The sequence below is a fragment of the Accipiter gentilis genome, chromosome 8 (assembly GCF_929443795.1).
Source record: "Accipiter gentilis chromosome 8, bAccGen1.1, whole genome shotgun sequence".
NCBI lineage: Eukaryota > Metazoa > Chordata > Aves > Accipitriformes > Accipitridae > Astur > Astur gentilis.
This window is the reverse complement of record NC_064887.1, coordinates 11,181,128-11,205,257: the sequence shown is the minus strand read 5'-3', so window position 1 is coordinate 11,205,257 and position 24,130 is coordinate 11,181,128. Positions and strand designations below refer to the sequence as shown.

The following is a 24,130-nucleotide window of genomic DNA, read 5'->3' as shown; positions in this document are numbered from 1 at the left end:
CAGATCAGATGTCTGCTGAAGGGCTTCCAACAGTGCTGATGTAGGCAGTCACCAGTAATGTTGACATGTGAAGAAGAGGTGGTAATAGGAGAAGACAAATAAAAATGATTTATGCAGATACTGAAATTGTAGCCTTATCTTAGGATACAAGAAATTGCATACTGTTTTTCTTTTAAAAATATTAGTTTATAAAAAGTCATATTTTCAGGCTAACTTCCGAAAGAAACAAGATTTTATGCCCAGTCTTGGTTCCTAGTCTCCCAGTAAATTTTCAACATCTGAAATTAATTAAAATTTGGACTGGAGAAGATGTCTAAAAGATAGTCTAAGTTCATCAGCTTCTGTGAAAATTAGCAGCTGACAGAAGGAGAGGAATCCACATTAGTGTTAGCACAGGGGTGAAGGCCAAATGAACTTGCTCTTATACATAGGTTGGCTGGTCGACAGCTGTGGGTGTCCAGACTAGCTGGATATGGTGCACTGTCTTTTGCTCAGGTGGAGTGTCTGAAGGGACTTGGGTGAGGAGAAGAAGGATTGGGGAACACTAACTACAGATGAATGGTTACTAGAATTCATTAACTCTATCAGTCATAAGCAACTTATTTTGAATAAACTCTGTGGAAATAAATTATGTAGTTTTATTATGCAAATCTTATAATCTTGTGTTTGGATGCCATATGTTATAAGAAAATGGATTCTTACGTGTATGAGTATATTACATCTCACTGTAGGACTGAGGATTCATGCTCAGAGATGTATGGAGCATCATGGATTTTTGGTGGATATCTGCCTGGCACCTGAGCATTCATACTGGTTTGATTTTTCAGGATTGGTGCTTGTGGTCCACTTTGCAATGGAGTAGGAAGTGGAATTGAGTTTGGGGATTGTGGCATTTACTTTGAAGACATTAGAAAATACACCAAGGGAAAAATGTGAAACCTTGTCAGAATAAAAAGTCCTTGAAATATGGACAAGGATTAAAGGTTAAATGGTTTGCTCAGGCAGAAAAGATAGCATTTAGCTGCTGTCTTCAGGGTATTGTTAAATTGGTCTGATAATTTGCTATAGTTATGCTTAAATAAGTGCTTTCAGTTTGTCAGTAAGGACTTTGTGAATGCTTGTATAGCTGAACTAAACTTTTTATTTTCAGCCTGTGAGAAAGGATAAAAATGCCAGTAATTAATTCTACTACTTCAGGAAGAAAGGTTTTGCTAGCAGATGACTGCGTGAAAGAATGGTTGTATGTGTGTACATCTGAGTCTAAGTAGATGTTGGACGAAGGGGTTCTTCCCAAAGATAAACAGTAATATCTTTTTCATACATTTCATTGGCTTGAAAGCGTCTGGTTTATAGACTTGTTTGTTGCCAGGAGGGCACAATGAACAGTTTTTGGTGCTGCTGGTAGTTGCAGGGGTTGCTGTGTAGAGAATGGCTTTTCGTTTCCCCACCATTAGTCACTTGGGTTGCTTGACTTTTGTTAATATCACTTCATTTTGTACTCTCTTAATGCTAGAAATCCCAAATCTTAAAAGCCAGTTCTCCAACCTAGCAACATAACATGCTGCTACTGTGCTGCAAGGCTAGTCTGCTTATCTTTAATAGTCTTCACTGCTTACACAGGCCCACTTACCTCTTTAATGAGAAGAAATGTCCTGCAGTGAGGCAGCATGTATTTTGCTTCTAGGCTTATGTCATCAGCCTAGAAGTTGAAATTGGCTAGAGCACTTTTTTATTTTCCTGTCAGTTCTGCTGATTATGGTTGCCTCTTCAGTTTCTCTAATACATTGAGAGATAGTGGGTTTTGTAAAAGGAAACCTAATTAAAACATGCCAAGTGAAAATCTAATTTTGAAAAGCTATCGGTGTTGATTTGGGGCAGGTAGTCCTCTCATATTTTCAAGGGATAAATATGATGTATCTTTGCATTCTGAATATTTGTAAATTCTGGCTAGTAGTCAAATAAATGACAAAAGTATATTATGAGTCGCAGTATTTTAGTTAACACCTAGAAAAGACTCTCTAAAATGTTAACAGACATTTAAAGTCAGTTGTGAATATGTAGCAGTATTTCCCATATGATTTAGCAGTTGTTCGTCTTTTACTTTGTATTAAATAGCTTTACCCAAGCCATTAGTATTTATAAGACTTCTAGCAGGTACTGGATTTTACCATTTCTGGGATCAAGACGGGATAGGCTTTTCAACAATTTCTAGAAGCTATTATTAAAAAATACAGAGGACACCAAAGTGTCTGTGCAAAATGTCTGTGGTATTTTTGTGTTATTCTCTGAAGTATATGATATTAAATCTTCAAATGGTGTTTAAGAGTTGCATACCCTAGACTTTTTTGATACACATACCTAGATCTCATTGTTGTGTGAAGTATCTGTATTACTTTATTCAGCAGCTATGTGAGCAGCAGTCTTTTTGCTCACCAGAGCAGCGTGCAAATGCAACAACTATTTTTCTCTTCTCGTCTAAGACAGTCCAGGTGTTCCCTGTAGTTCGTATTGAACTGTGTGGATATATTCTGAATTTTCAAATCTGTGAATATACTTTAGCAACCTTTTTCCTAACAGGAATGAACTGTTTAAAGTTTACATACCCTTTCAGGAATTGAAGAAATGGGGTTGGCTTTGTTGGATTTACTAAAATTTTGCTATCTGAATGTTCACGTTTCTACTTGTTAAAGATTTTTCTTAATTCTCATGCAAGTTAGGTAGTGTAACTCCTGGCCTGGTTATCAGTGGCACATTTGAAAGAAGCTGCTAAACAAAAAGCCACCTAAAAATACAGGAAATTCAAGTGGCATGGGAATGATTTATTAGACTAGGTTTAATGTGACTAGGTATGCTTTAGAAACATGTGTTTTCACTTTACTCATCTCTTGTGAAAACATTGTATTTATACTGTAAATAATGCAGCACAAAGTTCCTTAAACTTGGCTTATGAGCATTGAAATCATCTCTATTTGGAAAATTTACTACAAATAAGATTTTGTAGTTCTGTGATTCAGAGCTGAAAAAAACCACTGGTAGGTTATGCACCTATTCATTTGAATTTGCTAGTCTTATTTATTCCATACTTGAAAGCTAATTTCAGTCTGAATTCAATTATTGTATATTACAGCATAAATACATAATACATGGCATTTTACATAAATGCTGTATGATTTAACTTTGAAGTTTCTCCTTTTGCTTTAAGGATCAAGAATGATATCCAGTAAAAATTATTGAGTTGTTTAAGATTTTGATGGTTTTTATTCTAACATTCAACCTCACTGTCCGTAACTATTCTTCCATATCAATTTTACTGATATGTCTGAAGGTAATAAGGTCCATTTTTCCATGCCTTCTGACATGTTGTCTGCTGCAGGCATTTGGGTGAAGTGTTCTGTTGCAGGCTTTTCATAATATAGTGAGTAAAGCATTTAATTCTTCTACTTTCTGTGGACAATATCCTGACATAGTCCTTGCTGTCCTTTTAATGAATTTCTTCTTTCTTAAATAAACTATTGCATTTATGGTTTTGTATTCTTGTTTCTCTTTGGAGGTCAGATATGTATCAGTAAAATCAGGCCTTTGAAGCTAGCAGCACTTTGTCTATGAATACAAACAAATAATTCTCTGGATTGAAAGTGGTTCAACTTCGTGTTTACCTGTCTTTGGTCATATCTGTAAATGACTCATTTTGATAATGGCAATGCTACTTTTAAATCGGATTGTTTTAGCACAATGCATGCTTTTGTAGCCAAAGGTTTCTCTTTCCAAAATGCTCTTGGATATTGTGATAAAATCATGTTTGGAATGAGGATGAATATAATTATTGCCTATTGTATGTCATAGCTTAAACAACTCTAACCTGATATAATTACTTTTAAATTACTTTCATCGAAATATGAAAATATTAATTGACTTTGACATTTATCACTTGTTTTATATCAGCATCAGCTAATAAATGTCACTTGTATTGGCAGCCAAAAAAAATGAAATGATATCAGATGTTGTTGGGGTAGGTTGGTGTAGTCCGTGAATAAGGTCCTTTCTGCTCCATTTGTTCTGTGAGCTGTGGCTTGTACATGCTGGTAATGACTCTAGGCTACATTGGTTTGAAATAGAACAAGCCAAACCCATGGTTGTCTCCTTCCCAGCAAATGTGTGGCCCTCAGACTATTACAAAGTGTTTCTAATATTATGCTGCTTTTTCTCTTTAGATGTATGTAGTGATCTTCTCTGTAAAAAATGTGTGTAAATTAGCTTTATTTTCCATAATTGTAGTGAACAATTTGGCCAAGGTGGAAGAATGTGTACTAACTGGAAAAGAGATCCACCTATGGGGGCTAATTGTTGGGTGCCTGTTGGGAGGGGATTAGGATCTTAAAACACTTAAACACTGAGGATAAATTTAAAGGCCAGAGGAATGGATTGTGGTGAGGTATGGGCAAGAGAAAGATTGGAGGTGACTTAAACAGGGACATGAGTGATTTTACATTTCAGATTGATATGAGGATTACGAAGGCTGTGGGCTGACAGTTTATTCTCCTAATGGTCTCCAGTCATTTACTGTTTGTTTTTCTAGCTTTTTTCTTCTCTTCCTTTCTTAAATGTGAATGTCATGCAGCTTCCTGTTCTTAGCTTGTTGACTGTTTTGGCAGGCCCTACCTTAAAACTCTGTGGGCCAAATTTAAACCTAGCAGTTCTGTTGCACTTTGTGTCTCAAAACACTTATATATGAAATAACACCCAAAACTTATTGTATTGAAATGGGCAAATATGAAAAAAATTTTAACAACTGTATGATCAGGGACAGTTTTGCTGTGTGCTGGTGACTGTCTGCTTGTAAATTTTGATAGTTTGACTGTGCTGAGCTGATATTTTTCTTCCAAAGTGGCTACTGTGAAGAAAGCCCCTCAGGGACATGAGACTGTAGACTTTCAGAAAGCAATGTTGTGCTTGATTAAGTTTAGACAGATGATGGAGTGATGTAGTAAAATCATTTTTGTTAAGGCATAATATAACATAGGCTGCAATGTAGTACCATTGGGACTGATAAAAATGAAATACTAAAGAAAACCCATGCCCTTACATAGAGCTTTCAGCAACAGATGCAATAGATGTAATTTAGTTGTGTGGTGCTGGAAACATAATATTGATTTACCATGAATCAAGAGAAATAGCTTGTACCTTGCCTGGTTGTATGGATTGCAGCAGTCTTGGTGAAATGAGTTACCTAAAAATGGTACTGTAAGAGAATTCCTTCTTTTTGATAGCAATGGGGAGGCAGCTGTAGCCAGGTAAAAAATCCAGTTAAATGTCTAAATGGGAAGCTGAGAGGTACTTCATGTGCTGTTTCTGGGAACTGCCAATTTTCCATGTACTTAACTCATACTTTTTAAAAGGAATGATTTCTTGAAAGCTAGGCCTCACATAATTTGAGTAAAATTGAAGGCAGTGGAATGAGAAGGGTTTGGGGTAGAACTTGCCTTGCATTACTGGCACAGATAACTTCATCTTTTTGTGTAGTGTTTGTGTACCACAAGGTAACCATATTTTTTTTCTGTTTAAAAAAATCAAAGTAGTGTTTGAGGTAAAGTTGCAATGACTTCAGAGAAGGTTAGTCTGGTTATTGTGTGGTATGTAACTGCTTTCTATTTTTGACTTCTTTCTGAGAGGCAATAGTTCTCTTGGTCTTTACTAAGTGAATTACTGGGTGATTTCCATTCCTTGCTTGTGTTTTTTGGCAGACAATATAATGCTAACAAACAGTTTTACTAACTTCACCTTTCAACCAGAAACAACTGTGTTTTCTTATTAAGAGGTTGGTGTATGGCTTTCATTCATTTATTCCTTAATCCTCAGGTGACCTAGTTGCTTCCTGAAGTAAAATGAATTTAAATACTCTTAACATAGACACTGGTATTTTAAACAAAGCAGTCTAGTATTGGTGTCTTGGGTTCTTGAAAACTCTGATTTCTTGGGTCTCTATGTGCTGGTCACTAGCATCAAGTGACAGTGAGTATTTCAAGAAACAACTACTTATTTTTATTTTATTTTCAACTTACAAAAATTCCTGGTTGCAGGCAAATTAAAGCCTTCTCACAAGAGGGTTTCGCCTCCCGTCGTTATTCCTCATTTATCCTTAAGCCACAGTTTGCAGATCCTAGTTGTTCTGCAGGTGAAGTCAAACATCATCACAGAACTGTGCATGTTGTATAATGGGACTCAAAAGGAGGCTTCATACTAAAGTTTCTTTTGCTTTCTGAAAACTTTGGCATTTAACAACAATCATTTCAATATTCTCTACTTTTCTTTCAGGAAGTGAGCTTGATTAGAGGGCTGCTAAATTAATGGCAGTGGGGTGCATTGTGCATATGAAACCTGACCACTTGAGAGAAGTGATGTTTTAAATGGAATGGTTGCTTCCCCTCCTCCCCCCTCCAGCTAGCCAACTCAATTTCTCCCCAAGTATTCTTGGTGAAGAATTAGTGCTTCTAAACTCCTAGGAGGCAGATTTGAGAAAGCATTAAAATTATTCCTTTTGGTATTTCAACAGCCCCCCCTGCTCTCCTGAAAAAAAAACCAAAACAGCAAGATATGTAGCTGTAAAAATAAAAATAGGCTACCTTTGTATGTGGGCTGAGCTTTTCGGTTGTTGCTGAGTGTTTTTATGGAATTGGTTGATTTGCTTTATCTTTATTTTATAAAAAGGAAGAAATGAACGCTGTTTTCATGAACCAATGACTGGCATAATTTTATAGTTGTCTTTTGTGGAACAAGTTGTTGTTAGAATGGGGAAGCATGGGTGACCCAAATTATATGTGAAAGCTGCAAGCACTCAAACAGTTTGAGATGCCGAGTCAGTTCTAGTAGAACTCTCAAAAAAATGTAATTCCAATTTAGTATTTGTGTAACAAGCAGGTTTAGAGACTGTATTATGCTACACAAATACAGGGAAAAATACCATTCTATAATTCTTGAAATGAATGGCGATTCTTTCCTAAATGTCAGCCGTGTCCCACATTCTCTGCCACTTTTAGTCTTGAATGTGTGTCAATTTAAAAAAAAAGCAAGAATAGAATAAATCCTTTTATTAGTGTAACAGATCTTGATTGATAGTTGGTGTTGTGGCTAGAAATTGGCTTTAAGCACAATATTTTGGAACAGTTTGAGCAATCCTATAGGCTTTTACTTAATGAGCCTCTTAAAATCTTGGTTTTGCTCTCTCTCACAGGCTATCAACCATGCAGACAGATATATTTGGACAAGATATCTTTTTTTGATCTGTTTGAAATAACATTCACTTTACTGTTAAATAATTGTTCCTCTTTTTTCCCCCTCTGAATCTTTTGTTTGGTATTTGTGTTGCTGCTAATTTGCATATTCCTAAAATGCTTCATAGCAGGCAGAAAACTGCATTGAAACAGAAAATGAAAACTGATGCAGCCAAAGTATAGAAACAGCTGTAAATATATTTTAAGTTGTACCAAAAGACTGTGCTTAATTCCTTGAATGGAGTAAAGATTTTTCCAAACAGAGGGCATCTTAAAGACTTGTGCTTGGAAAATGTAGACAAGGGAGTCAAAGTAACTCTACAGATCATAAAATACAGCCGAGACAGCAATAAGGTAGAGATAAACATTCATAGCATTTGAACATGATATTAGTTTTTAAAGGTTAAAATTTTAAATCAAATTCGGAGGATATCAGTTTTAATTAAAAAGGAGGTAATATGAGAATAATGAACGCTGAAATGTTAAACCAAGGACAACTAGGAACAAAAAGATCCTCTTGCCCTCCTGCCCCCAAAACATCATTACCTTACTTTGTGCTGTAAGTTTAATAATTGTTTTCTGTTTTTGCTAGCAGAAGGTAAACCAAACTCAAGCACAACATTAGCAAAAGGTTTTGACATAGATTTTGGCATATGTGACTCTAAAACAGAGTATAGTGAACAAGACTTTGGTCTTCTAATATATGTAGCATTAAAAAATAGGCATATGCTTGAACCTACGTTTCAGTACTGGATGGGCGATATGAGAGCTCTGTTCAGTGACGGAAAATTAAGGAGGCAGGAAGATGAATACTGAAAGCCATGAAGCAGGCTGTAGAAACTCTAAGAACCCAGAAGGACATTGGAGACCAGAGTCTTGCAGTGCCTTCATATCTGAACCTTTATATACAATGTTAATTCTTGTTACACTGAAATGAGTTTTTGAGTCAATGGTAGGTAAACTGAGCAGTTTGTAATCCCAAATAAATCAAGGCATCTCTCAATCTGCTAAGCAGTGTTTGCCTTTATAAATTGAGCAGAAACCAAAGCCAGTGAAACCAAAATGTAAAGCTAACAAATTTGAAACCAGTTAATTTTAGATTTAACACTAGTAAGATACTTAGAGGTTATTCACCATTACCACTGTGAAATAAGATGATAGGTTATTGAATTGTTGTGTTTGGAAAAAATGACTTTAGAAATAATACACTCAACTGCTAGGCTCAGGCAGCCTAAACCAAATGTTTTTAGAATTGAATTGTCAGGTAGCTGTGAAGTTCTTAGGGGAAAGCATAGAATTAAAAAGAATAGAAAAATCATAGAGGGAAGCAAACAAAAACGCTACACCTAAATCATTTATAAGTTTATATGATTCAAATACTGAAGGGATTGCTTTGGAAATATGTTCCTTGTCTTTTAATTGCCACGTCAGAGAAGATCTAGTTAATGGCTAAGTTTTGTTTCCCATATTAAAATCCATGTTTGGGTCCTGTAAATGCTTCCATCTATTTGTATTATCTTTTAGTAAACTTCTGAGAGAAATTATAAACTGAAAGAGTTGGTTTCAAATGCATATTATGGATGAAAGGTTGCAGTAAATGTTGAATCTGATCATATGGATATACTGTCTTTTGAACATTTCTGGAAGCAAATCTTATTTTGCTGCTTTAATATGTTTGAAGTCCAAATTAATCTTACACCTAGATTAGCATTACTGGGATGTGATAATGGATTAAGTACTGATCTTTCCTGCCCCCCTGTTTCATCAGCTGCTTTCTTCTGCAGGAGTGGTAATTGCTTTGGAATGGAAATCTTCAAATAGTATTTCAGTTGATAAAGATTTGTGCAATATCCATGCAGATACTCTTTTGCATTAAAAAGGATTTTCCTACTATTTATTTTGACACATGTTAAATAGTGTAAGAGATATCAGAATGTGAATCATAATTCCTTAAAGAACTCGTGTAATAGCTATATGAGTAGTCTTGTGGAAATATAAAATCGTAACATGGAGATCAGCTCATGAAAATTTTAAATTAAAAATACAAGTATCGAGTAAGAAATAGAACATTTATTGTACAGTACACCTAATGCCACAGGACTGACTATATACAAAGTAGAGCTATCATAAGGGGACAATATACAGTATTAGCTCAACAAGAAAAAGACAAACATTAGTACTAACATTAGAAGAAAAGTGCTAACATTACTGATGTGAATAAGGTCTCTTATTTTTGGTCCAGATAAAAATTCATCTATACTATTTTGGTTGGGATGATTAAAGACATAGCTGCAAATTTGATGGAATTCCAACCTCAGAACAAATAGAAACAGAAGTCAACTTTCAACATTATATGAATTCACCAGAGCAGGCAAGTGTTAAGAAAGTTAAGGAAGACAATGTAAGTAAGGATTGTAATGGACTTGTAGTTGTGCATGTGGCTAGCTACTGCATTTGACCTGCGATGTGGCAGCTCTGTGTCCTATCCTTACCTGATCACTTTCAATACTTTGACCATGGCCTGGTGTGCAGGCAGTTTGAGAATTAACCAAGAAATAAGACCATTTACTGTGTTCCTCAAGCACAATCTCAAAACAATGGGAGAAACTTAATTGCAATTTGTAAGGGCAGCCAATAAGTCACTGGGATTGTGGTAGTAACTCCTGGTTGCAGGAAAGAGATGAGAACTCCACTGACAGCAAAATATTGAATAAGAACACTCTCTAAGCACAATAGAGATAAACATTGCAGAGGACAAAAGTGGGAAAACCTGCCAACCAGTGACATAATTTTACAAGAAATTGATTTTTGGACATGGGAGGTTACCTTCTGATCCACAAGACATCATAACAAGCTAATACTAAAAGAATAGCCAGAGAGTCTCCCTTTGTTCCCTGGTGGTGGACAAAGTAGAACTTTCTCCAAAGCACACAGAATTTTAATTTTTAAAAGTAATACAAGATGCTGATGCATTAACAACAGTGCCAGCAATCAGTGTTAGAAGATCTGAAATAATCCTTTCTCAGTTTATAAAGCTTGCATCTTCATCTCCAGAAGCTGATCAGGAGGGACCTGTCACTCTCCTTTTATTGCAGTATTAATGGTGGAGATTAATCAACCGGTGTATTTCCAAAGTCCATATAATAAGTATGTGTAATACAAAATTTAATAACCAAGTCAAAATTAAAGTAAATATTTTCACTGATTAACATAAAGATGCTAATTCTTTTTCAGTGCTGAAAGCCGTATTGTTTAGACATGCAAAACCCTGAAATAACAGCTTATGACAGTTACTGGTGGAATGGGAGTCAAATGAGAAAACCTTTGGATTCTTGGTAGCTCTTTCTTCTCCTGGAAAAAAATCCTGATCCAGTGTCTTCCTGAGCAGCTTGATTGCTACTCCTGGAGTGCATCCTCCTGTGAAAAGACGTGATGATTTAGCTCCATCCATTCCAAATTACACATTTGTGGCTTAAGAAGTATTTCAGCGGAGACCTCGGTGTATCAGTAGCAGACAGATCCTTCTGTAGTCTTCACTTGCTGAAAACTGGGGCTGATAGTCTTGCAGCTAATCTCTCATAAAGTAACTTGTAGCGCGGTGTACTAAGAGCGTGGAGTAAAAAACCAAAAAGGCTGTATGTAACTAGAGAGGATTCACTGAAGATGAGCCACTAAACAAACAAAAAAGTGCCCCCACAGAAAATGGCAACGGCAGCCGTAAAATCAGATAATAAAGTGATCCTACCAAGAAGGCAAAAAAACAAAAAACAATTAATGCCCCCCAGAGAATCAAACTAAACAGAAAACAAAAAACAAACAGGCTTAGTGCAGAGAAACACAGGCATATAGCAGCAGCCATGTTGTCACTAAAAAAATCCTGTCCTTAAGCAGATTAGGAAAATTCCTCTTGAGCTAAGCTTTCACAGTTTGCCTGCTATATATATTGTAGGTCATTTTTGAATGCCTCCATAAATTGCACATCTAGAAAATGCATTCCAGAAACCTGTGGCTTTTAAGCCTTTTGTTTTCCAAAGAAAGAAGTCAGTTGTAAAAGAAGGTGTTATAAATAATACTGCAATCTATGCTGCATCGGTGCATTGGAACAAAATTTGCTCTTCTAGTTTCTTTGAAGTTTGCATATGTACAAACAAAAATGTGTGAGCTTTCCATTTATCCCAAGAAAATAGAATTTCTTTGTATGCGTGTATATTCATAGAAGTTGTGTGTGTGTGTATACACATATGTATGGAATAATGTATATACACTGTCCAATTGTATCTCTTTAGGACCACAGAGAATGTAGGTACGTCATAATCTATATTGCTACTGTTTCAGAAGTGTGGTCCCCAGAAAATTAGAAACTTTTAATTTCCATTTCCAGCACATATACATGCACCCATTTGTATGCATTATTTCTTGTGCCAACATTGTCTTTTGTTCTGAGTAGTTTTCCTTCTATGGGAATTCTCACTTGATTTTACTCAGTGAATCCAGGACACTGTCCTCGCTGCAGCCAAAGACTACTTTTACTGGAATGATGGCTGCCAGCATTTTGAATATTAATTTCTTTTAGATGAACTGGAGATGCTCCTGTGGTGAACTATGGAAGGGACTGCTCAAGGCCTGTGCTGTCACACTGCAGACCTTTGAAGCTACCTCTCTTCTTTTGGCTAGAAGGACAGGTTATTTCTTCTCTTCTGAAAACTTGTTCCTTAAAGTTGGTGCTTGGACTTTTTTTCTAGTTTCAGGCTTAAGTATATATTACTTAGGAAAATTAATTTTAAGAATAGTAGCTAGCTGTCTTGGCTAGGAGCCTGGGATTTGTCTTTGTGAATGGCATGACCAGAACCAGACATGGCATCATAGCTGCTGATGTGTTTCTGATTGAGCTAATGGCATTATAATAATTTCCATATTATGGTCCATCCTGTTCTTGACGCTGCTTAACAGCTTGCTTGCTTTTTTTCCAAACTCCAGCTGTACATTGTCTTCACTGAACTGTTCACAGTTTCTCCCCTGTCCTTTTCAAAATTAATGCTAGTTTGGCCTTACATGGGCATATGGGTAGTTTGTTGTGTATATATCGATTTTGGCATTGTGTTGCCCACTCACCTAATAAATTCCTCACACTGCTAGGGATTTTACAGAAAATCGGCATGTTTGGTCTTAAGCAGTATGCACTAATGTACTGTATGCTGGGATTAATGGAAAACCTTGAGGTCTCCTATGTAATGTTTTGCTGCAATAAAATAATTTACTTCTGATCTGGATTTTTTTTTTTTTTTTTACTTCTGTATGTAAGATGTTTCACATGCTTGAAACATTACCCAGCTTTCTGTCTGACCACATGGGATACTGAGAATGTTTAGTTTATTCAGAGATGCAGGAGTGCAAGTAACAGAATTTTTTCAGGGGACAACAAAAAGGCTGGCTGTCAGCAGTGAAGAGAGAGAATGCCTCAAGTCAGCATTTAAAAACCCCTCAAAACCAAACACAAACCCAACAAAACAACAAACCAAACATGCTTTTGAATCTATCTCACCTATTTCTAATTTGCTTAATAGAAGTACAATAGGGTGGGAAGAGAGTAATCTAAATCACTTACTTAAAGGAGAAGCTTAAGTAATATTAGCTTCCAATCCTGAACACATTTTAAACACACGATACAAGTTAAAATCTAGCATCTAAGTGAAGGGTACTCCAGTTATTGCAGAGAATGCAAAATATATGATTATGTAGCCAGGGAGCAGGCCTTTAATGTGTGCATGTGGTTCAAGGAGCTCCCAGCACTTAGAGAATGCTCTTTTAAGCTGAAAGTAGCTGAACTGGACCAACTTAGTAGAGAATTTCATAGATAAGACCTACAGAGATGTAACAGGGTACTCCCATCTTAACTGTGGCAGCCTCTGTGCTGCTGCTGAGGATGTGCCCTTCGGAGAAAGAGGGAACCTGCTGGGAAGCATGGACCCAATCTTTTGGACAAGACCCACCTTACAGGCGATGTCAGTGTATCCTTCTGTACTGAGGAGGCTCCTGCAGCAGAGGTGATCCCTAAGGATAAGGAAGCTGATTGTGATAGTGGGAGATTCTGTTAGTAAATGCAGTTAAAGGAATTTCTGATGTAGGAGGTTTGAGGAGGGATATTCTTGAAGTGAACTTCAGGTTGCCAACTGGGACACTGAAATACAAGATTTCTGTGATACCATTCTCTGTAATACCTGCCAGCTCCACGTGTGGGAATTGGTAGAGAAGAGATTAGCAGCCCCCATGTGTGGATGATGTAATGGTGTAAAAAGAAGGCATTAGGTATGATGGGAGCTGAAGGCATCTGCCCAGGAGGAATGCTACACCTCAGACAGGACAGAATCATGCTGTGGGCACTAAAAATTAAAAAGGATGTAGAAGATGAGAAAAATCTAAAATAACATCTCTTCTTGGAGTTCAGACTGCTCTTCCAAGAAGCAACTATTTTATTATGTCCAAAACATTCTATTGCTCATCCTAATAAGGCACTGGCCCGGTCTGTGTGGACAGCTGAAATCTTCTGCTCTCATGACTTGTCCTAACTTTGCAGCTTCCCTCACTTTATTTAATGTTTCCTGATTGTGGTCACTGTCCTGATCTGTGAGTTGGTAGCACAGTCCTGGAACTGCATTTTTGCTATTACAGGCTGGGATTCCTGCCCAAGAGATTCCATGATGCTTTTCTTCTGTAATATTTTTATCCTGGTAAACTTCATGCACAGAGCCACTTCGCTGCCCATACATCTTAATTCATCATCCCTGGAAAGTAGATGACAACATTATCCCATAGGTTATCCTCCTGTGGGTAGGTGTGTGGGATGCCTGTTGCAGTGGGTGGTTGGTTGATGCCAAATATACTTTTGTTTTATTTTTCAGGTTTCTAGAGTTAATGTGGAAGCATTTGTAAGTTCTGCTTTGCTCCATTGCTCAGTATTGCACATGGCAGCTAAGTGACGTAGGCAGATTCATTTCCCTTTCCTACATCTTGCTATTGTTTATTTGCCTGTTGGCTTTTTGAGCCCTTTTTTGCTCCCTGCATTTCTCAGGCTCCAGAGACATATTTACTTTGATAGGAATACCTGAAACTAGGAAGGCAAAAGCCTGTTAGGTATGAAGGAAACCACGGTTAGAGATTTTCAGATGATACAATGAACTTAATTTCCCACTTTTTCCATTGAAATTAATGGAAATTTGTGCAGTGAGGTCCCTATATTGTTCGGAAAATACTATCTTTTTGTCAGTCATTTGCTTTATCAGTTTTATAACCTGTTCTAGGACTGAACAGGCAGTGGAATGTTATTTAAGTATACTGAAATTAGCAAAACTTGAAGTATTAAGACGGAAAATAAGGTTTAGTACACTTCGGCAATTATTTTACAAATAATTCCTTCTGTACAGATTCTGCTTCCTAGAACCAGTACACATTTAAATGCTCTGTGTATATCTGCATTTAATGTTAAACTTGGGTAGAGAGGCTTTATAAATATTCAATTAGAATTATTGGGAAAATGAAAAGAATATTTTATTCATCTATAATGTCTATTGATTTTTAAATAAGTAGGCATAATGTCTATTGATTTTATTTTTTTTTAAGCAAGTTGTACATTGCAATTTAAGCAGACTAGGCATAAATGCTGGCTAGCTTCTTGCAGTTTCAGGTGGGGGAGGGAGTATGATTTGAATAGCTTTACTTCTAGCTGAAGAATATTCCAACACCATGTTAACAAAGCAATCCACTTTCCCAGGGGCTCATCTCCTATTAAGACAGTGGACTTACTACATCTGAAAAACTGCTTTTTTTTCTCTGAAGGTATGGGGGTGTTTTTTGTTTTTTTTTGTTTGTTTGTTTGTTTGTTTGTTTTTTTTTGCCAAACCTCTGATAGTTCTTGTCTCTGTGTGAGCCCTCTCAGTATTTTTCTTAGAAAAAATGTCAAGCTGATGTTTCCACTTGTTTCAAAGATAAATATTTATATAAAAATAAATGATGGGCAGGAAAAAAATCAGTCTAATTCACTATTTAAGAAGATAGTGGGAAATTAATAACAGTGAAAAAACCCCAAGAGTGTTACCTGTGACTTGCTTTTTTTTTTATAAAATCATATAAATGAGGAAAGACCATTTAAGATGTTAGCATATATGTAAATCTGCAGTAACCACAGAAGCTGCACTGGGATTACTTTGGGTTTATGTATGTTACTTAAGTCCCCCTATAGCCAGTCATCTGAAATTTCTGGACCAGATTGTGGTTTTGCTTTCCGATGTTAAAATTCTGAATTCAACAACTACAAAGTCCATATTAAAAATAAACCCTTAAATCCCAAAAGTTTCTGTCTGAAGGTGTATCTTTCCTCTTAAGTAAACTGAAATGCTTAAAATGCAGTGGTGGATTTGGTGTAATGTTTTAGCTCCAAGAATAGCGTTTAAATGGGAATCACCATCTTTCCTTTTCTTTGCGCTTTTACTTTGTGAGAAACAAAAAAGTGAAAATATGTTAAAAGAGCTTTGAACCTGTTGCAGTCAGAATACGTTGGGACTATTTTAGCAATTTTTAAACTGTTTTATTGAAATGAAGAATATCAGTTATCACAGAACTTAAATTTAGAGGAGAACGAATGAACTTAATTCTGTTTTTGTGTATGCAATGAATAATTTTACAGGATCACTTTAATTCTTTTAATAATCCTTGGTTCTGGCTGCTGAAGTTGCACTTCTCTTGGGAGAATTTGGTGAGTACCAGTACAGTTTGTGGTAGCACTTGTTGAGAGAATACATTAATGTCTAAATATGGATTAATGAGTTAAACATCTAAAAGAAATAAACCAAGGATTTTCTTGATGGAGAGGACAACTTATACCAAAGAACATACAGATTGAAGGTTGCTATTGGAAAGTTAAATCTTGAGTCTTTCTTTGCAAGCTCTTTAGGTTATTTTTTCACAGATGGTTGCTAAACTTTTAACTTTTTGGCTTTTTCATTGTAGTTCAGTCCCTCTCAAACAAAAATGCAAAAAGTTCTGTGAAAAGTCTTATAAGAATTTTTTTCTCATTAGTGGGCATCACAGTCAAGCTTTTTAACATCTATAACAAATACCCTTTGTATAAAATGTCCTCTAACATAGGGGGGAAGCACGTCAAGATTATAACTTTTACTCTGAGAAAAGCTATTGAATCGGGGGTGTATGTATATATGTGCATGTATAACTTTTTGTAGGTTTTATGAAATGTATATTAGAGAAGCACGGACTTTGATTCTGGTATTCTAGTCCTCCTACAGTACGTTAAACACGTTAAGTTAAAAACGACGTGTTAAAGATTTTTTGACTCTCCAGCAGTTATTGTGAGCTGAGTGCTTTAACCGTGCATTGAATTGAACCTGAAGGTGTGAACAAGGGCATGACTTGACTAGCTGTTGTGAGATCCATCAGGTTCAGGAAAATCCCCTTCCCAAATCCTCATTGGAGAAGAGGACTGTTCAACAAGAATTTTTGATTAATTTTTAAGTCTTGCAAAGACTTCAGAATTTTTTTCTGTACCCATAAGTACAAACTAGAATATACCTTAAAACCTGCCTTTGAAGCCAACACCTGAATGAAAAAAACCTTGCCATTTCTTCCAAGAGGTGTAGAAGATGAAGAGAACTGTGTGCTTGATAGTATGGAAGAGTAATGATGGTACTGACAGTCCTGAGTACCTGAGAGGCTTTTCCTGGTGATGAAGTCAATGTTTGTTCTAATTTGAAGTATGGTGAAGGACAGAAGACAGAATTTTTAGAGCTTGATTAATTTCTTTTGTCTTCATCTATTTTCAAGAGAGTTCATATTTATAATTTAAATGCAACAGAAAGAAAATCCTAGCCAGAATGTGTCCTTGTAATAGAATCAGCTGTCTCTGTCAGTCCATTACAGAGCACACTAATCACCCATCAGAACTAAAAGTCATTAGGCACAGTCTGCAGTTTCTCAAATCAGTGCTTTGGGAGTGAGTGCCTGTATTTTACCAGTACTTTAATTGGGGATGAATTTTCCTTTACTCTGAAACAGATCTCTTGGCACCAAGTAAGCCTGAATTATCCAACTGTATTAAATGTAAGGTTGTTCAGAAATAAATCTGTGAAAGATGTTTAGATGTATCACATGCTTTTTCATATGAGAAATCTTAGTGATCCAAAAAACCTTAGTTCACTTGACATCTGCACAATTTTTGATATACCTGAAGAATAGAACTGGATGTGGCTATTTAAAAACATACCCAGGGATGAGGTCAGTCAGTGCCTATGGTTCCCAGCTCTGCTGTCTTTCATTTTGAAAGCAATAGATGTTCCTTTCCTGAGATATTCCTTTCTCCTCTAAGCCTGAAGATTGTCTTGTGTATACCAGTATAAACCTTTCACCACACTCAGTTTGATCTGTAAATTAATCTTGGGTTTGGCCTAGCACCACTTTGCGGTTTCCCATTTTATATTCCACCTCAAGAGCATTGTCACATGCGAACAGGGCAGGCAGCATTGTTGGCTTGAAATTAAGCTAGTCCAAGACTGTAATTTTAAAATTAGGGTAAGGTTGGTAGTTACTACAGTTCTGCCTCACCAAAATTGAGAGGACCATTTAATTGCCAATTTTTTTTTCTTTTTTTTGTCTTTATGATTAATTTAAATATTTCTAAGCAGATAAAATATCTGTTTGAAAGTATGTGTGAAAGAGATGATTGGAGAGCGTGTTTCAATAATGTTTGATTTTCACTGAAAATGTTGTTTTCCAGAACTAATTGTAAAATGTAATTGTAGAAATACTTTGTGTTGTAACTCTGAAATGAGTCACACTAAGTGTGTAACCACCTTACATTTCCAGGGGATGAATGTCTTCTTATACACATAATACAAATGTAGAACTTCTGTGGCTATTTGCTTTTGCTGTAAAAAATATTTATTACCTGGGAATGAAGCAACAGAGCCCTTTCTTTCATCGCTTCTCTCAAGGATTTATGTTTCAGTTTGGCTACAGTTTGGAGCCCAGCAGGCATTAAGTAGTATCAGAGACCATTCACTTTTGAGGGCAAAAGAGAAGTTAAAATTCTGTTGTCTGCTTACAAAGATGCAAATACTGGCTGGCATCTGCATATTCCAAATTTTCACATGGTGCTCAGTGTGTGAATTTCTTCATTAAGTGAATGTTGGCCTTTAACTATTCTTTTGCAAAAAATAATCAGAGCACCCTTTGCCTGTCCCTGCTTCCCTGCTTGTGTTGAGAAGCAGTGATTTGAGAGGGGTAAGCTGAAGTGTCTCATGTAGACTAGCTAAGCAATGAAAAATTACATCTGCTTGTTCTGTAAATAATGCCCAGTCAGAGCAGATGTAATTAACTACTGAACTTAATGGATGCCTCGTGAGGTTACAGATGCTATCAGTCATAAACTAGATGAAGGCAAGGGAGCTTTATATGCTTGGAATTCCTTTTAGGACTAATTACTAAATATCTTTAAAATTGATTGCTTATGCTTTCAATTTCTGAGAGTGTTTTCACATGACCTATGTAGAATGGACTTGCTGCAGCTTTAGGGAAGGATGGGAGACACCTCCATTGTTGAGGCTTTTTGAGAAACTAAAAAGTTTTTCTTCCATAGGGCTTTCTCCCAGAGCTTTACTGTTAGGAATCTTGATCTTATTTTAGAGGTTGCCAAACTGTCCAGCCATCTTGGGAGACTGGTCTGACACAGATTTTCTTTTCGTCTAAATTGGTTGAGAACTACACAATTGTAAAGATAAAATGCTGTTGATGTGTCAAAAGTCTTAGCCTAACATTGATAAAGAACTGGAGACATGCAGAATGCCTCTCAAAAACAACCACAAACCTTAATTTCTGCCTGTCTGCTTCCAAATACTTCACAACTGGGGAGCCGGTGAGAAACCAACCTGGCAGAATAAACAGAACCCTTTGGACTGTTGCGAGATACCCGCTGATGATGTTAATATTGAGCTGACCATGTACCTTTTCTTGGTTCAACTACGGTGTTGGAGATTGGCTCTCAACCAATGTATTTCAATATAATTTTCTTTGTAACCTTTGATCTTCGTTCACAGTATGTATTAACAGGGCACTGAATGGATGTGAGCTGGTGAGCAGGTCCAGGAGTTTTCATGAGATGCACATGGTTTTATATAACTTTTATGTAGGATAAACCAGAAGGGTCCCCAAACTCGCCAAAATTATGCTCGGCTTGATTATTCATTTTTAAATTCAATACAGGATCTTTAAAGAATTCTATAAATAAAATTGGTGGTCAGGTAGCCTTGAGGTCAGCTGTCAATTCTTTTAGAAACAACCTTTTAAGGAGTAGATGTGCGTATAGTAGAAATGACAACTGACTTAATCATAGATTAATATTAGTATGAGCCAACAGGGGAGAGAATAAAACTGAGTTTGTTTATTTGTAATGCTCTTGGCATTTTTAGCAGCTGTGACTGTTTCCTTGTGATCATTGCATGCCCAGTCTTGAAGGAATTTTTGGTGCAAGTGAAGGCAGTAATTTTTAGAGCACTTTCTAACAATAGCATTACAGCTGCAGTTCTGTATGTTTCCGAGATTACACTCTTCTCTGCATTTTCCAAAATTTTGTAGAATGTGACCTTTTGACTTAAATTTCTGAAACTGGTGCAATCTGGCAAAATGAAAGGCAATTTTGAACAGTTGCTCCCATTATTTTAGATGAGTTTTCAGTGCTGGGCAGGCTGTTTCACACATAGGGTGGATCAGTGATCTGCTTCGTGGCCTTGTAAAACTAGAACTAAGTAATGAGAAAGATTAATGAGCTAAGCTGTGCGCTTTTTTCCCTTTCAATATTCCCTCTCCCTTAGTCCAATTTGTGCAAAAATATAATACATATAAGGAATATTTGGAGCATTTATTAAGGGTGTTATTTCTCAGGTTTTAAAGTATAACCTGCCTTTTATTTACAGAGGACTACCATGCATCTTGCTTTTTATTTGGTTGATCCACATGCACATTTTGGGTAGCTCTTACTGTTTATTTCAGGGAATAAGTTATCACAATGGTCTTCTGAAGCTACTACTGTTGCAATTTATGGATTGTGTGTTATGAAAGCAAATTCACCTTTTTTCTTCTGCTCTGCTGTTTCTTCTATGCTTTTGCGCCATATCTAGGACTCTGGGTTGCAAAATTCAAGCTGTAATCTTTAAACTTACTTTTTCTTGTAAATGAATTTACATCTTCAAAACATGATCTCTTATGTGCTATGTATCATTTAAAAATAAGTTTGGCAAGTGTATTTGAAGAGGGCTGCTGCTACAGGTTTTTTTAGGAAAACAATCAAGTTGATAGTAAATTAGTTTTCTGACATCTAAGGACTGAACAGCTGAGTTACTGTACCTGCTATTCTTGATGTGACCAGGGTTCTCAGAGGTTGTTTTTAATTTTCAGAAACCATTTGCTGTTTTAACCTCAGCTGAAAAGCTTGGGATCAAGTATGAAACTAGCTATTTTCTTTACTATGAAAAGACAGAGACTGCTGCTTGACTGATAGCATGAAATTAGAGTGACCCTGTGCTCTTAGTCCCAAATAACAGAGATAGGAATGAATCCTGCGGAGGAAATGAGACTTGGAGAATTGCAAGTCATTCATTGCTCTGGCTAGTGAGGGGGGTGTGTGTACCACCCTGCCCTGTGCTGCAGACTTGAGTAATCTGTAGCTCAGCTGTGGCAGCTGGCTTATTCATGGGGTTGGGCAACTCCCCATTCACCCACTGGAATGTGGTTTACATGCATTTTTTTATTGTCATCTGCCTATCCAAGCCATGATGTATGGTTTCAGTCGTGTTTGTTACCATGAGTGGGTTCAGTCTGGCCCATGGTGTACTGTGTAATGTTGTATTTTGGGCTTGAAAACATGACGTAATGCACAAAATTTGGAGTAGACACTTCTTACTAAAATATATCTGTATCTGGGAATGGGCACTGAAAATATTCTGAGGAAAAGTGGGAATTCTATTCTGTTTTGAGATGTATTCTGGAATTAATTTAGGTCAAGTAACCAATACCCTTAATCTCACAGAAAGCCCTGAGGTTAAGTGATATGGAAGGTTAACGGGCAACTTTTGGAGGCGTATATTCTTGATAGGTTAATGCACAGATGTGACCTGGATCCTTAGCTTTGCCTACAAAGGAAAATCTTAGTGTTGCCCAGGCAGGAGGGCTGGTGGGGGAGGGAAAATAATTTGCTGTGTTTGAATATTTTGCTTAAAGTTTAAAGGGCTTTTAGCTTTATTTTATTCTGCAGTAACTATAACGTGAAATAAATCCAAAGGTGTTTTTTTTTCTTGCTGACTAGTAAGGGATTTCTAAGCTGAAGAGAAGAGAAGGGCTGGAAGGTGCTAAAAACATTAAATGCATCACTGGCTGATTTGTGATCTGTGGGTTTGAAGACTAATATAAACTGATTATTTAGAGAAATAGGGTTGCCTGAGGTTTTTTTCCCCATTTGGTTTTATATGTTAATGTACTTTGCAAATGACATTTTTTACTGACACGTAACTTCTGTTGAGGTAGAGAACTAATCCAAATAATACATTTAATTTGCTTTGAACTTGTAGTATGTTTAGGGTAACACTGGGTGAACAGGTGTACTGTTAACTACTCTAGTGCCACGCATATTGTCCTGGAGGCTCTGGCACCTTGTCACCATGCAGGTGAGATTTCTTAGGAAAGGGCGGTTCCAGGCAGTTTGGCTGGTACTGGGAATATGAGAAGATGCGCTGCGACTGAGCTATCCATGGCAATTCAGGATTTGTGTGCTTGCAGGCATAAATTCTCTACAGTGTGGAGAAAGGTCTGGGAATTAAACTGTGTCCTCTCAATATTTTGAATGATACTGGCAAGAGCTTGGGCATTCATTTTCTGTATTTTAAGCATCTCTGTAGCTAAGCAGATGATCTAACAGTATGATTCTGAATTTAGTTTCTAAAAAGTCAGTAAATTATAGAAAATATCTGCAGCATATTCCATAGGTTAATCTGACATGCAATACAGATACGGTTTTAGTGTTGTTGTTTGAAATTCTTTGCTGATGAGTTTGGGAAACAAGTTCAGATGTAATCATTTTTAGACAGAGAAATTGAGAAAGTACTGTTTTTAATAACCATTTACAATGATATGGTGAAAAGAAGGAAATTATTTTTCTTGACAGATTCTGATAGGAGAAAGAGAAGCTTAGTATGGGATGGGTTTTTTTAATCACCATGAAAAATTCCTTCCCGTTAATCTGATGGATGGATTACAGTTTGTCCTTGCGTGGCCAGGTTGTATTTTCCATCAGAACTGGAGATTCCAACCCTCATTATATCATTTCTGTAATGCAAATGGTTACATATAGAAAGAGATGTAATTAATCCCCTGCTGGTTGGTAGTATACCCTAAAGCAAACATAGTCAGCAAAGAAAAAATATTAAAACATGAGTGCATGGTACCAGGTCAATGAGTGTCAGTGGAATTTCATCATCTGTGAAATATTAACTTATTAACTGAAACGTATTTACTGTTATAGCTGTAAAAATATTTGTCTATTGTCCCAACTGCTATGATAGTGGGCTACCTTGCAAGAAAGCCAAGGTCAAAGGCAATCTCAGGAATCATGCTGTCTGCTCTGGAAAAAATACGGAACATCCTGAGTATAGCAATGGTTCTCACTTTAATTTGAAAGGACTACATTTAAGCTGCCATCAGTGCAGACTCTAGCATCCAACTTTGCCTGTGGGTCTGTGCCATATGTGCAGCTACATATTCAAGGACAAATTACAAGACTGAGAGAAAGTGACAATTTTGAGTGATGGGCTCCTGTTTTCCTCACACTTTTACAACGTAACATATCTGTTTAAAAGATATGGCTTATATTGTAGGTCAAGGAACAAATAGTTTTCCAGACTTCATTTCCTTTTTGTATTTTGTGCATATACATATGCAAAAAGCCAACACTGCTGCCTGAAACACCCCTGTTTTTGGATGCAGTTTCTGTATACAAAAGATCACAATAGAATAATTTTTCAGTATCTATGCACTAAACAATACCTTGCATAAATAGAAAAGTGATGCTTGAAATGGCCAATGTATTTTCTCTTTTAGCTTCCTTGCTGCCTCAAAAATGATAGGTCCAGTAAGGATCCAGTCCTGTTGTGAAACCTGAGCTGTAGCATGTTACGGTGTCCAACTGATTTTGCATCTGCATGATCTGAGATGGTAAACGTAAGACAAAAGGAAACAAATACAAGGAACTCTTTTGAAGGAGGGTATTCGGACGAGCTTTTTATAAATTCCACGATGCTGAATTTCTTTCCCAAGGTTCATTTTTAACTAGTTGTCTGAAAATCTGCTGCTTCTTTTGTCATGTAGACATCAAGTTGCATGTTAATAATTATGCCTTGAAATATGGAACGGATACAAAAAATGAACTTTCAGAACAGTCTGTTCTTATTTTTTAGGATCTCTGAAAGTAGTTACTTGTTTCCACTGATGAAGGTTCTGTGTGAATAATATGCAATCTTTTAAAACATTCTTATGCTATATAAAGCATAAGAAAATTTATATTATACTTCATATAAATCAAATATAAATGTAAGCCTCTATTTTGAGGGTTATATTGTTGACCTAGAGAGCAGGTGGCATGGAGGCTGGCTGAAGTAATAATGGTAATATATATAGGTACTGGCAGCACCAGTGCTCAGGGAGGCAGATGTGCTGTCGGAAGAGGCAGTTTGAAATCTTCAGTGTTCATGTGTTGTTCTCATCAGAAGGGTGTCTTAAATGAAAAATGTCCTTTAGGATAAACTAGTATATTT

General features: G+C 36.6%; 1 protein-coding gene across 8 annotated transcripts in view; it reads left to right on the top strand.

Moving 5' to 3' along the window:
- MAST2 (microtubule associated serine/threonine kinase 2) overlaps nucleotides 1-24,130 on the top strand; it is a 200,720-nt gene that overhangs the window by 58,341 nt on the left and 118,249 nt on the right. The gene's annotated exons all lie outside the window — the stretch shown is intronic.